Here is a 12920-nt window from a genome sequence, read left to right as displayed (position 1 = left end):
TTTCTATGTACATTTCCTTACTGCTATTTGTTAAGACTGAAGTAAAGATGGTCAGTGAGGGGAAGACAGCCCTTAAACCCTATACTTAGTAACTTCAGACTCACATCTACTTGCAGGAGAAATACATGACAGATCTATTGTTCTGTATTAGCAGGACATTGTCCCAGTATATGAACACATGCAAACTACTCAGGAAGGCCTTTGAATATTTAAGGCAAGACACTAGTGGCTCATCCCAGTGGGAACCACAGAAAAGGGGAACCTGATTAAATTTAATGTCATTGTCACTTTTTTTTTCATTGCGAAGAATTATATAGGTAGCCATAGCTACCACACTGTTCAGACAGCATGACCACAATATTCCCCCTCAGAGGTTGGCGTCAAGGACTGAATTATTCACTCGAAGAATGTGATTCATTGCTGAATGTGGTTCTTACAAGATTAAAAGAGTCATCAGTATATAAAATGCACATACATACTCTGGGGGCAAACGTAAAACAAACCATCGCAACCTTTTGATCACTGATTAGGCTTTGTAAGAATAATACATGAAAAAATACAGCTACTTTAGTTTAATATGAGTTCAGTTTCTTTTCCTTTTTGTTCCCCCATTTAAAAATCAACTTGAAGTTTAAAAGTTTTATTATGAACCATTGGAGTTTAGAATGAGCTTCTCTTCTTATTCTCATTTCCTTTAAAAGGGAAGTCATTGACGCGATATAATTCTGCTCCTCTGTGATATGCATACCATCTCTGGATAAAATCTACTAATTCACAAAAGACTGCTTGTTCAGCAACAGCAAATAAGCATTATAATAATCCTACAATGTTTACCACATGGGTTGTCCTTTAACAAAATATAATTTCTCTTAAGCCTCTAAATTTACAATTTTTCTTGTCTTGGGTAAATATTTCAAGTGTCGCCGGATTCTTTCTAAACACATATTTCACGCCGTTAAGTCAAACAAATATGTTTTTAGGTAAGATCATTGAAAATTAAAACCCCAGATAGTTTTCACTTACTCATCTAATAAATATTGTTATCTCCCACAGAAGAAACATGCCATTATTTAGCCATCTATGCTAAATTCCTCACCTTTCTTATCTTTTTTACTAATACGAGGCCCTGCTCTTTAAAAGACGATGTAAAATTGAATCCTAGCTACTGCCTAAGGTACTCCACAAAGGAAGTAATTGGTGGCTTCTGATAAACTCAGGGGACTAGTAATGAGCTTTCACTTGCAGAATGTCAGTTCATCAGTTCAAACTCAGTCCATGCAGGCCTGACTGAAAACCATGCCACCTGAGCGTCACTCACTGGAGTTTATAATATAAACTGGAGGCAGACCCAGTCTGATTAATGGTGGACACAAGTCTACAACCCAGCACCCACCATCATAATTGGCTCCCTCGTTTGAAGTTTCAGAAGACTGAATGGGCAATGGAATTTGAACTACCAACTCATTCTAGTCTCACCAGGGAAAGATGAAGGCTCCCTGGTGGGGCTACTTGGAGAAGCTAGTAATGCTGCTATTGTGTCTTGGACCTGTCCTATAGATAAATAGAGAACTTTCCTCTGTACACTCTTAGTCACCTTTAAACCATGAAATAATTCATTCTGCATATGCTTAGTTTAAGTAATATTCTTTTATGACCGCCTTCAAAATAAAAATGTAGTGAGCTTCTTTGTTTATTTTAATCTTATTTATTTGTTAAACTTGGTCACTATTTTGTTAAAAAATATCAATTACATTACAAAGAACTTAATTTGTTCTCTGAATGAGTCACATTGTCTTCTAGTAAAAATTTGATCTATTGAGATGTAATCACATTTAAAATTTTCTTAAATGCTATCTTAGTCCACAGTAAGAAAACATGCTAATATCAAATTCAGAGTTCATCTTTTCTATTTTTTTAAAAAAGACTTTATGTAGAATCTAACATATTGATTATTTAAATTAGACATCTACATAGATATCACTTTACTGAGAGTTGGGTTGCTTTACCATAGAATTTGTGAGAAGACAACTATAAGCAGAGGAAGCTCTGGAGATGCAACTTTGCCCCTGAAATACCAAGGGATATTCTCCTCGGTGAAATGTTAAACAATGTGCCTTCCACAATAAACTGACAATGCCTTTCCTGAGGCTTGTGGTGTGGTCACGGTGTTGATCTTGTCTTTTCTTCTTAATGTGCTCCCATACCAGAGACACTACAATGGTCATTCACAAAAACTACAGTACGGAGAAGTTTAAGATGCTTCTTCTGTAATGTTTCTTTCTTCTATCTGCAGCTGGGGGTTTACAGCTGGTGTCTTTTTTTTTTTTTTTTTTTTTTTTGGTTACCTGAATGGATTTCCGCTTCTTAACTGTACCAGCTTGCCATTCATTGTGATGATAGGTTCAATCAGAATATTTTAATGTCTTTTGGCTTCTGAGTTACCTTTCATCCTTCAATTTTAAAGTTAGTTTTGCTAATATTTGTATATTTTTCTATTTAGTGCCCTCAATTGTGTTCCTCTATAATTATCCAAAACTCTCTTATAAAATAAAATGACTAATACAAATAAAAATGATTGAGAAAGTTTTTAACTAAGGTCTGTATGTACAGTATGCTTCTTTTCAAAAGGCTATCAACAGAACAGAGGTTATGAAAAATGGAATTGCTTAACCTCAGACTGTTTTCTGATATGTGTCTGTAAATGTTCATGGCAATTACAGAAATAAGGAAAACGAGGCATAAAATAACTAAAATTAGACTCTCTGCTTTTAAGTCTATATTCTATCTAGGACTAGCAATGAAAAAGATTCAATCCAGGGTCACCACTAGGATTGCCCAAAGCAGATATTGAAACACTACAAACTTGAGTATTTTTAATAACTCTGTGACCTGCATATTTATAATAACAATAGCTACCGTGTATGGTATCCTTACTATATATCAGGCACTGTCCATAGTACTTTACATTTTCATATTAATTCTCACATTATTAAATCTTTGAGGTGGGTAAAAATATGCCCATTTTACAAAGGAGGAAACCAGTGGACTGGATAGGCTAATAAATTGCCTAGGGTCCATAATGATATAGAATTTCAACTCACATCTGCCTGACTTCAAAACTTTTGCTTTTAAATGATGCATTTTACTACTTCTCCATATTTATATACACAGTTGGATAGTCATGGACTGTAAATTTTTTTATAAACTACTGTTGAAATATTATCCTTTGTGTACTCTCCCCTGGCCTTTCTTAATATTGGCTTTGATTTGTTTTTACTGACAAACTTTATACTTACCAGATACGTGATCTTGGGTATGTCATTTTCTTTCTGAATCTCAATTTTCTCATCTCAAAAGTGAGTTAAATGACCTAGATAAATTTTAAAAGTCTGCATTAGTTAGCTTCTGCTGCATAACTGACCATGCCAAAACTCAATCACTTAAACAAAAACCAATCGTGTATTAGTTCATAATTTTGTAGGTAAGAACTTTGGATAATAGCTCAGATAATGGTTCTTCTGGTAGTCTTGGCTGGGTTCAATTATATATCTGGGATATAGTTCGTCTGGGACTGAGGTAGTTTTGAAAATATGGGACTTTACTGATAAAATTGGAAAAGTTCCAGGTAAGCCAAGATGAGTTGGTCACTTTACATATATCTGGGGTCAGCTGATGTGGAGCTTGGCTGGAAGCACATGGCAAGCGAGCCCCAAGTATGACCATTCTGGCAGGCTCACCCAAATTCATTAAATATAGGATTCCCAAGAGCAACAAGAGACACAAGCCCTAATAAACAAAATCTCTATTTCTATTACATTTGCTACTATTCCATGGTTTAAAGTAAGTTCTATGGCCCAGATTCAGGTAATGAAAGAACAGATTCCACCTCTTTGAAAGGCCATATAAAGTCACACTGTAAAAGAAAAAAAAAGGTATAAAAAGAGATAGAAAGAATTGGTAGCCATTTTTGCAATCTTCTACAGAGCATTTCCTGCCCTGAAATCAGGATTCCTGTGCTCATCTACATCCTCTATCCAAAAGCATTCATGGGAGTAATAGAAATTAAGTTAGTAAGTTATAGCCTATTGTGGTTATACTGCCCTGAGTAAAAAATATGGCTCATTAATTTGTCCCCTGACCACTTATCCCACTTGGTGAGTTTACTTGGACCTCTTAAATGAAAGACCAGAATTAAATTTGCAATGATGATCCTTTTTTTAAATCTTATTTATTTGACAGAAAGAGAGTAGAGAACTGATAGAAGGAGAAGGAGAAACTGACAACCCGCTGAGCAGGGAGCCAGAAGTGGGGCTTGATCCCAGGACCCTAGGATTGTGACCTGAGCTGAAGTCAGGTGCTTAACCGACTGAGCCACCCAGGTGCTCTTCAATGATGATCTTTATATCACTTTTCTTCTCTTAACTTCCATGAATGGATTAAGTCTGAAAAGATATTTAAAACTAGGATTATGTAGCAGTTTAATGTAGTTTTAGCTGTGCATTAAAAGGGCCCCAAAAGGGCGAGTGATGTAAGACTGTCTAAACTGAGGCAAATTTAATAAGAATTGCTTCCCATTTTAGAAAGATCTTTGTGAAGTGAAGGAGGAAAAAGAAAGGAGAGGTGCCTGTGTGGCTCGGTCATTTAAGTGTCTGCCTTGGGCTCAAATCCTGATCCTAAGGTCCTGGGATTGAGCCCTACATCTGGCTCTGCTTCTCCTTCTCCCTCTCCCCCTACCCCCGACCTGCTAGTGCTCTCTCTCTCTCTTTCTTGATTGCACTCTCTCTCAAATAAATAAATAAATAAATAAATAAATAAATTCATTAAAAAAAGAAAAAAAAGACGGATGCCTGGGTGGCTCAGAGGTTGAGTGTCTGCCTTTGGCTCAGGGCATGATCCCAGAATACTGGGATCAAGTCCCACATCAGGCTCCCATTGAGGAGCCTGCTTCTCCCTCTACCTATGTCTCTGCCCTCTCTGTGTGTCTCTCATGTATAAATAAATAAAATCTAAAAACAAAAAAAAAGAAGCAAAAAGAAGTGGATTTTTCATAAAGGAAAATATACTGTATAATTTTTATAAATAATGTGTAAGTCCACATGTACCATGTATCTATGCATATATAAACTCATGTGTATTATATATATAACATATATCTTCTTTTTATATTGTATTTGTCTTATAATTTATCTTATATCTTATTTATCTTATATATAACACAGAGATTAGGCAGATAATACAAATGAGTGAAATTAGAGAAGTAACTTGGTGCATTTAAAAATAAAGAATGGAGAAGAATATAGTGAAATGTAAGCAGATGTCCCATTGAACTCACCGATTACGTCCAAGTAGAATGGGGGTCCAATGTTCCTTTTTGTGTTTAATGAGAAGTGAAAAATACACAATTTCTCAATTTAAAAATGTTGAAAACTGAATTTTTTAAAGAATGTTCTCAGTACAAGCTAAGAAAAATACATCCAGAGCCAAATTCCCGCCACAGCCACCAGTCTCTAACTTTTCTAATAGTTACTACTGCGGATTATTTACTCATTTGCCAAAATATGAAGTCAGGACAAATATTTGAGGGAAATTTACTGGCCTGTGAGTTTACCAGGTATGGTATATTTGTATCTGTAGCAATGTTACATAATACCAGAAATTTAGCAGCCTAAAACAACACATTAGTCAACACATTCAGATAGGTAGTTTAGAAATTGCTGGTGTGGCATAGTGTGATTAGTTCTTTGCTCAAGGTCTCACTAGGCTGAAATCAAGACATTGGCTGGAGCTGCAATCTCATCTAGGTTCAGGGTCCTTTTCCAGGCTCACTCGTTATTAAAAGAATTCAGCTCCTTGTAATCCTAGGACTGAAGTCCTACTTTTTTCCTTGCTGTTAAGTGGAGTCATTCTCAGCTCCTAGGGACATCCTAGTTGCTTAGCATATGTTCCACTCCCACAACACGTGTTTGCTTTTTTAAAGCCAGGAGGAAAATCTTTCCATCTCTTGTAAGAGTTCACCTGATTAGGGCAGACTCATCCGAAGTAATCTCTCTGTTGATTAACTCAAAGTCAATTGACTAGGAATCTAAATTACATCTGCAAAATCCCTTCTGCCACATAAGGAAACATAATGACAAGAGTAACATCCTATCAGATTCCCGAACTCTGTCCACATACAAGGAGAAAGAATTATTTGGGAAGTGTACACCAGAGGATGGGAATCTCAAAGGTCATCTTAGAATTCTGCCTACCACATACAGGAAACATTAGTTTAGAGAATTATGATTCTCTAGATTAATAATACATGCATGGAACATGTTTTGTGCCTTTAAGAACTAGTTTTATCAAGATGTAATATTTCTAGTCTTCTGTTGTGTCATTTGCTTTTAATGAAAAATAATCTAAGACACAGTCTTTTGGAAACTTTGTTTTGCAGAAATCATGAAATCGTTGTCCAAATTATGCTCTATGATCCCTTTAAGAAGCTCCATATGAGGAATTTCCTTTAATACTTGCTAGGAGATATTTTGCTTTCTCTGAGGAAAAAGAAATAAAACCTCTTGTCCACTAGAGATATAAATTGACCTTATCTTTCTTTTCCTTTTGGCTGCTATGAAACATATTGCCAGATTTAAATGGGCCTTTATTTTCTGTAACTAGTGGATGGAAAGTCTTCATTTGTAGGCTCATACTCATTTTTTTTCACTGCTGATTTTAAGTGTTAATTTTATATATTTAATGTTATTGTTGTGATCATCCGAAATCAAAGAAGAGATATGTGACAAATACGTAGATTAGATAAATGAAAGGGGATAGAAAATAATAGACTAAAGATCAATGGAATAAATAGATAGCAATGAGAGAAATAGTCAAAATAAAGATCATATATTCTCATCTTGTAGACTACCTATTCAATTTCATAAATGTATTTGCCTACTCTTGTACCAATATCTTACCATTTTGTTTTAACAGCATTATGACAAATTTTATGGTCTATCAGGGTCTTGTTTTCACATTGATATAATTCTTTTGCAAAAAATCAGTAATAAAATCAACAAACATCAATAACTTAAATACTAATATAAGCATTAATGCTTACTAATGATTTCTCTCTTTTTCTTTCAATTGATTTTCTACTCTCTTTGAACACGTTGAGTCTGATGCCTTATAAATGTAACATACCAAAGTTTTAGAGATGGTGTCCCATTCTAGCATACGTTCATATTTTCCCAGTTGCAGTAGACCAATTTTAAATCTACATAGCTGCTTATTTCTCTTATAGAATATTTCTACATTGCATGCATACAACCATATTCATTACAGCATTAGACTCTATCTTTTTTACCACAAGTACACTGACCACTTCAGCAAAGGAAAGGAGTGTAGAGGGAAACAAGTTTAGTTTCAGATAACTATAATTTATTTTGTTTCCAAATTTACTTTTTATTTTTATACCTTCTTAAAAATTTTAAATACAATAATGAATAATTATTAACAATAATAAAATCTAAATATGAAAGATTATATACTATCAAGATACATATTTCAACTCTGACTAAACCCCAAGACTTACAATTCTCTAAAATCAATATAGTAATCTCCTAATAATAATTTAGATGTACATTGAAATCATTACAAGTCTAAGACTCTGAGATATTCCTAATGAATTTAAATATTCACTCCCATCTTGCAGATATAGCTTATTTCAGGTCTATGGGCCTGAAATATTTTGTGCCAGAAAGCAAGGAAGTGCTCAAAAAATAATGGAGTAGGTCAAAAGGACACTAGCGCCAGCTGAAGAGGTTCCCGTTGCCCATAATTTGACAATATATCAGAAATAATTATAACAAACAAAATGGAGATAAAAATTTTGAGTCCATAGTGTTACTCAAAATGGAAGCAGAGGTGGGAGTGGGGTTGGAACACACTTTGTTACAGGAAAGGGATAAATACAGAAGGAATAATAGAAAAATAATTAAGTGATGAAACTAGAGAAGGAGAACATGGTATCCATCAAACTGTTCTCTTGACTTCTTCTGGATTGGAAAATTTTCAAAATTAAAAAATAAATTGGTTAGTAACACAACAACAAAAGTGTATTTTAGGGCCCAGCATTATATTTTGTTCTAGAAAATAAATTATACCCTTCAGAGTTGTAGCTATATTAATTTGTTGGAAAATTGAGAATTACCTGAACATATGCATGTGTAGTCAAAATATGGTCCAAAAATATATTCCAAAATCTAGTATAAAAAAATGCAAATATGTAGAGCACCTGGCCTAGTGATCAACATTCATTCTGTGTAATTCTGAACTACTTAAAATTTTGATTAAGATTCACAACAAAGTTTTTATTTTTTAAAAAAGATTTATTTAGGGGTGTCTAAGTGGCTCAGTCAGTTAAGTGTCAGCCTTCAACTTGGATCATGATCTCAGGGTTCTGGGATCAAGCCCCACACTGGTGCTTTCTGTTCAGTGGGACATCTGCTTCTCCCTCTCCCTCTGTTCCTCCCCACTGTTCATGCTGATGTTCTCTCTCTCTCTCTCTCTCTCTCTCTCTCAAGTAAGCAAATAAATACTCTTTTTAAAAAAATAACTTAAGGGGATCCCTGGGTGGTGCAGCGGTTTAGCGCTTGCCTTTGGCCCAGGGCGCGATCCTGGAGACCCGGGATCGAATCCCACGTCGGGCTCCCGGTGCATGGAGCCTGCTTCTCCCTCTGCCTGTGTCTCTGCCTCTCTCTCTCTCTCTTTCTCTGTGACTATCATAAATAAATAAAAATTAAAAAAATAAATAAAAATAACTTAAGGATTTATTTATTCCAGAGAAAGGGGAATGGGCAGAGAGGGAAACTTGAGCAGACTCCCTGCTGAGTAGACTCCCCATTGAGCACCTGGCTGACACAGGACTTCTACCTACAACCCTGAGATCACAACCCTAACCAAAATCAAGAGTTGGATGCCCAACTGACTGAGCCACCCAGGCACCCCTTACAACATGGTTTTTAATTCAAAGCCAAAGCAGTATGATGAAAAAGTATGAGCTTTGTAGTCAGTTAAGCCTAGGTTTGAATCAGACTATGCTACTTATCATCTAAATAATCTCACACAAATTAGGTATCTTACTGGATCCTTAATTCCCTCATTTATAAAAGAAAATAGACATGATAATATCTACTTCAGAATTATGTTGAGGACCAAGTGAGACAAATATGTGGAACATCTGGCCTAGTGACTAGCATTCATTCTGTATAGTTCTGTAAGCACTTCCTTGGGCCCAGATACCCGGCAGTGAAGAAAAGAGAAAGACATCTACATTCTCCTCTTGAAACTCATAGGCTAGCAGAAGAAATAAAATAGACAAATCACTACATAATTACAATTTAGGAAATGACAGGAGAATATAACAGGAGTAATTATGTACACATATACACATATATATGATTCCATCTAAGACTGATCAATTAATCATTGGCAAATCTAGAACCAGAACTTGCACTCTTTCTCACTGCTAATATAGCATTTCTTCTGTCAAAATTATGCTTTCTAAAAGCAGTGTTTAGTGAGAAATTTATATACTAAGTACATTTACATTGCAATTCAATTTGTAAAAGATAATCAATAATGATTAGATTATAGTTCAAGAAGGAAGGAAGAGGTCATATAATTAACTGGTCACTTTCTGGGCAAGCTCTTAAAAAATTTGAGTCAGATATTCTTTTTTTGGTTTCTTTAAAATATATTTATATCTGATACATACTACAATATGCATGAAGCTTGAAGATATATTTTTTAAAGGTTTTATTTATTTATTAGAAAAAGAGAGAGTATAATTAGGCAGTGCAGAAGGCAGAAGGAGAGGGAGAGGCTGAGCAGGGAGCCCAATGCAGGGCTCCATCCCCAGGCATTGGGATCATAACCTGAGCTGAAGACAGGAAGATATTATGCTAAGTGAAATAAGCCACACACAGAAGGACAAATACTGTATGTTTCCATTTATATGAGGTACCTAGAATTGTCACATTCATACAGAAAGTTGATTGGTGGTTACCAGGAACTGGGGGGTGGGGCATGGAGAATACAGAGTAATCATCTAATAGAATTTAATAGAGAATATGAATTCTTTGTATGGGATGACTAAAAAGTTCTGGAGATGGATAATGGAGCCTGCACAACAGTGTGAATGTACTTAATATCACGGAACCATACACTTAAAAATGGCTAAAGTGGTAAATTTTACGTTATATATAAATGTTTACTGTAGTGCTAAAATACTATAGGAAAATATATATGTAACATAAATTTTACATATGTATATTTATAAGCATGAAATTATTAATATTTGTTATCTTGAACAAGAAGTATGCTGAATAGAAATATTTTTAATTTCTGTGTAACACATCTCTTGTTTAAATTACTTACATGTATATATTACATTTATACTCTGTAATATATTTCTTAAATTTTTTTAAGATTTTATTTATTTATTCATGACAGACAGACAGAGAAGGAGAGACACAGGCAGAGGGAGGAGAAACAGGCTCCATGCTGGGAGCTCAATGTGGGACTTGATCCAGGGACTCCAGGATCATGACCTGAGCCAAAGGCAGATGCTCAGCCGCTGAGCCACCCAGGCATCCCTGTAATATATTTTTTAATAAAATGTTTCAGGGTTGAATACCTATAACTGCAGAAATATGGAAATATTGTATCAATAATACATAGAAAAGATAATGCATTCAAGGATAATATACTTCCAAGAACTCTCTTATCAAAGTTGCACCATTTATACACAGTAGCTCCTATTGTTCTGATCAGTGTAGAGGTTTCTGTGGAAGTTAAGCTTGCTCAATGCCAATACCTCCCAGGCGGACCTGAAGGTGAACAAGTCCAAAACTTGAGCATTAGAGTTCGGATGGGGGGAGAACAAACTTGGAAGAATTAACAGTAATCCTACAAGGAAAGTGAGCATTTCACACAGTATCTAGGTTCCCCTACACACTTCTTGGAGAATTTGGTGAGGATGCCACTTCATGACAAGGTATTGTTTGGGATAAATGTATTCTAGCTCTCAAAGGCAACCAAGGCAAAACCTGAGTTTAGTGATGGCCTTGAAAGGGAGAGGAACTTTTCTTTTAGGGTAACAATGAGGACTAGCCAAATTTTTAATTTCTGGTTGTTTTTTTTTTTTTTTTTCACCACTTTTGTAGGAAGATTATATAAAATCCTTAGTTGATCCTACCAAAGACCAGGACTAGGGGGATGAGGAAAGGTGTGGACAGTGAAAAGAGTAGGCAAAGAAAGATATTCCCTGACCAGGAAACCCAAAAGGCCTCTGATCACCCAACATTTAGGCCTTGCTCATCCCCAAGAAGGAGATAAGGGTCTCTCAGTTTTTCCTTTGGTACTGAAAGAGCCTGAAAGGGAATGTGCATACATAACAGAGAGTTATTAAATACTATTCTTTTTTTTTTTTTTTTTGGAGCTCAATGTGGGGCTTGAACTCATGATCCTGATGATGAAAACCTGTGCTGAGATCAAGAGTTGGATGCTTAACCAGCTGAGCCACCCAATCACTCCATTAAATACTATTCTTTTAACAGTTGTAATTATTCAAATCATCACTAAGAAATTCCTTCTACAATATACACTTATCTCTATAGAAAAAGTACTAACACAAACTTATTTTCCAATTTGAGGTCCTTTGTTTAGATATTTTATTAATACTTCTATATTGTTTGAGGATTTTTAGCAATGAATATATACTATTATTAGAGTTAGAACTTTTAAGATCTTATTGTTTAAGGAGATCACTCTACCTCAAACACATACCAGGCTGCCCCATATACCTTTGATCTAACAGGATCGAGATCTAAACACATTCCAATCTTTGTCAAATGCTTTTAGTTTATCTTAGCTATAACTTAGAAAAGGAATTATTGAGGACTTCATTTATGGCTCTCTACCATATCTAGAATTATGCAAACCATATTATCAATATTTAATCATGCTCATTGCCTGGCAACTATTTTCCAGGTGATACCGGATAAAGTCACAATTTCCTTGAAAATAAGAGGGCTGAAGGTAAAGTTTGTCATTTCTGTTATTCTCAGAATTCAATGGAAATAAATTACAGTACAGATTACAGTATCCTTACCATGTAATGTCATGCAAATGAAGAGAAAAATTTTCTTTTTTGATGACTTAGTCTCTGAGTTTCCTTCACCTATAAAAAGCACTTTGGGCTTTCAGTATATACTCCTAAAGGCAATTATAAAGAAACTAGGATTAATGGCAATCTGTTCTTAGAGCAGCTTTTAGGAGGTGTTAAACATTGTCTTGTTTTGTTTACTTGAGGCCTTTTTACAAAGTCATATTTTGGCTAATCTGTATCTTCTAGTTTCCTTTGGAAAGTTATCACAAATTATGTACTTTTCCCAGTGAATTTCTATTCACTTTAATAAATGTTATTCACCTGGAAAAAATTACTGGGAAAAAAATTGAAAAAATAGGAATTTATTTTGATAACCTCCTATAATATGGATTTCCTAGTAGTTTAATTAATTTGTTAGTTTTTTTGTTGTTTAGTTTGGAGATTTGTTTGGTTGAGCTTTTTTATCCACAATAGAATTTATTCAACAAATTGTCCAGTGGTCAACCTTATGTCAGTTATCATGAGAAAGAAAAACCCTTTCATAGAAGTTACATTGAAAGTAATTTATCTGAAAATTAATCCTCCAAATACATTAATTTAGAAAAAAAAATTGTAGGCCAACTGGTAAATTCACTAGTTACTCCAGCAGCTAAAGTCAACCTAAGCGTGATTGTAAAAATCCATCATTGCATATTCCTTAGTGACCAGATATAGTAGTAAGATTCTCAAAAGATTTTGAGAATAGGGAAAACACAGTACTATAAAGTTATAA

The 12920-nt window shown here is 34.8% G+C and overlaps 1 long non-coding RNA gene across 2 annotated transcripts in view; it reads right to left on the bottom strand.

Annotated features, from left to right (window-relative positions):
* Positions 1–12920, bottom strand: part of LOC106558143 — an 88940-nt gene that overhangs the window by 10683 nt on the left and 65337 nt on the right. Inside the window, exons 1-2 of one of the 2 annotated variants that reach the window (XR_005382845.1) lie at positions 12152–12255; positions 3297–3370 (exon numbers count right to left, since the gene is read on the bottom strand). This is a non-coding gene — a long non-coding RNA (uncharacterized LOC106558143). Of the gene's footprint in view, positions 1–3296; positions 3371–12151; positions 12256–12920 lie in introns of those variants that run through there. The other variant, XR_005382844.1, reaches the window with a different exon arrangement.

The sequence above is a fragment of the Canis lupus genome, chromosome 32, assembly GCF_011100685.1.
Source record: "Canis lupus familiaris isolate Mischka breed German Shepherd chromosome 32, alternate assembly UU_Cfam_GSD_1.0, whole genome shotgun sequence".
In the NCBI taxonomy this organism is placed as follows: domain Eukaryota; kingdom Metazoa; phylum Chordata; class Mammalia; order Carnivora; family Canidae; genus Canis; species Canis lupus.
Note: the sequence above shows the minus strand (reverse complement) of the source record. Positions and strands in the feature narration are given on the sequence as shown.